The following is a 2,420-nucleotide window of genomic DNA, read 5'->3' as shown; positions in this document are numbered from 1 at the left end:
CCTGGAGAGGGAAATAAGTGCGTAATGAAAAAAATCTAATGGTGGGGTTCCAGCATGGCCATGCCCTGTCGCTGCAACGTTTAGCCCTATTAATATTAGTGTTAAGTATTATATCTAGATGTACACTTGCGCACACGCACAGAAACAGACACATGCAAACACACACACACGCACACATAGGAATACGTACATATTTACACACATTTATCTATTTCTCTCCATCGGGAACGGAAGTGAGGCGAGTTTTTTTGAATCTTTTCTTTCCAACTGAAAATAAAACGTGCGAGTGCCAATGTAGATCGGTGAATTTCGTAAGGTTTGACTGTAATTCACGTTGGTTTTTATATATGACAATATGTAAGAACGAATGTAAATACATACACACAGACACACGGACAAACACACGCACAAATAAACACAAACACACACACATACGTACGCACACAGACACACGTCAATTGTACACGAACAATCACACTATACAGTGTATGTCCACTCACATATATGTGTGCGTTTGTGTGTGTGTATGCGTATAAGTAGATTCGTATATTTGTGATATTTATGGTGTGTATGCTTAAGTATACGTGCATGCGTATATATCGATATGTATTTATATATGTGTGATGTGTGTGTGTGTGGGGTGGGGGTGGAGGCGCAGTGGCCCAGTGGTTCGGGCAGCGGACTCATGGTTGTCGGATCGCGGTTTCGATTCCCAGACTGGGCGTTGTGAGTGTTTAATGCTCCACGAGGCTCAGGGAGTGGGTTGTGTTGATCTCTGCTGTACTCTTTTTCTACAACTTTTTCCCTTTCTTCTGTTGGCCTGCTCGCCTAGCCAGGGGGTGGCGTCATTTGAAGGCTAAAACAACGCGAAGCGCATTGTGACTAGCGATATGTAGCAACAACTGGTCTGTGACGGTGATCACGGAGATATATGCATCATAAGCACACAATACACACGTACATACACACACACCAGCACAGATGTCTACATATACCTTTAACGAACAATACTCATACAGATACGCACAGACTTATACACACATGGGCAGAGACACACACGCACATACACGTACTTAAGCGCACACACGCACGCACATTACACCCACACAACTCCAGAAAAACCCGAAACACACACGCATGTACAAATTCACATACACACCGATACATATACATACACACAATATATGCCTACACGCACACACATACACATCCGTATACACATATAGACACACACACACACACACACGCACGCAAAAACATGCGCACACATACGCACGTACACACGCACACGAATGCACACACCGAAAACTCACAACCCCACGGATACACGCATATACACCCAAATACGCTTACACACACATACAAACGTACACGTACATGCACACACGCACATACGAGACGCACGCACATACATACACACACACACAAAAGAACCCACACATACGTCCCATACACACGGTACACAATAATACATACACGCGCACAATTATAAATACATGTATACACACAGACGCACAGTTATTCGCCAAACACCCTAACTCTACGCCTACACACACGAACACACACACATGCACACACACACACTACAAACAATGCACACACACGATACATATACATACACGCACACGCACACATACATCAAACTAGCAGTACCTACTACTTGACCTGGGGTAGAGACAAAAGGAGCCACGCCCAATTCCTTCTTCCTTGACCTTAACACTACTAACCTTACAACACGCAAAGATTAACAGCCACAACCACACACACACACACATACACACACACGTGTTATTATTGCACACATACACACTGACACACACACGCACACGCAGACCTCCGCACACGCTCTTATCCACACTTACACACACATTCCTCCTCCTCTACCACTCTCCTGTCTTTGAAAGAACTTTTCATCACCCATTTCCTTCCGGTCATTCAAAATGTGTGTGCGTGTGTACCTTTGGCGATTTTTTCCCCTGTATTCCCTCCTCTGGATCATTCCATCTCGTATGTTTCCGACGAAGAGCTTCACCCGAAACGTTAAACCCTCCTTCTTTCTTTCTTTCCTGGGCGTCCAATAATACTATGTTTGTTCCACGTCCACGCGTTGATGTGCTTCTTTGTGCTTTTTTGTTTGGATTAAATTTAACTATATATATACATGTATATATATATATATATATATATATATATATGTAGAAATATCTATGTGTATATATATATGTGTGTGTGTGTGTGTGTGTATGTGTGTGTGTGTGTGTACTAGCAGACATACCCGGCATTGCTGGGGATATACTCTCCTTTGCAGCAGTGTGCGCTGTGTCTAACACGACCCATCATCGGAAATTTTGACACCTCACGTAGGGTTTCTTGTCCTACATCACTCATAGAGTAAATTTGAGGAACTGTGGTTGTTCATT

Source organism: Octopus sinensis, linkage group LG18 (assembly GCF_006345805.1).
Source record: "Octopus sinensis linkage group LG18, ASM634580v1, whole genome shotgun sequence".
In the NCBI taxonomy this organism is placed as follows: domain Eukaryota; kingdom Metazoa; phylum Mollusca; class Cephalopoda; order Octopoda; family Octopodidae; genus Octopus; species Octopus sinensis.
The sequence above is the reverse complement of the archived record's forward strand: the minus strand, read 5'-3'. Positions refer to the sequence as shown.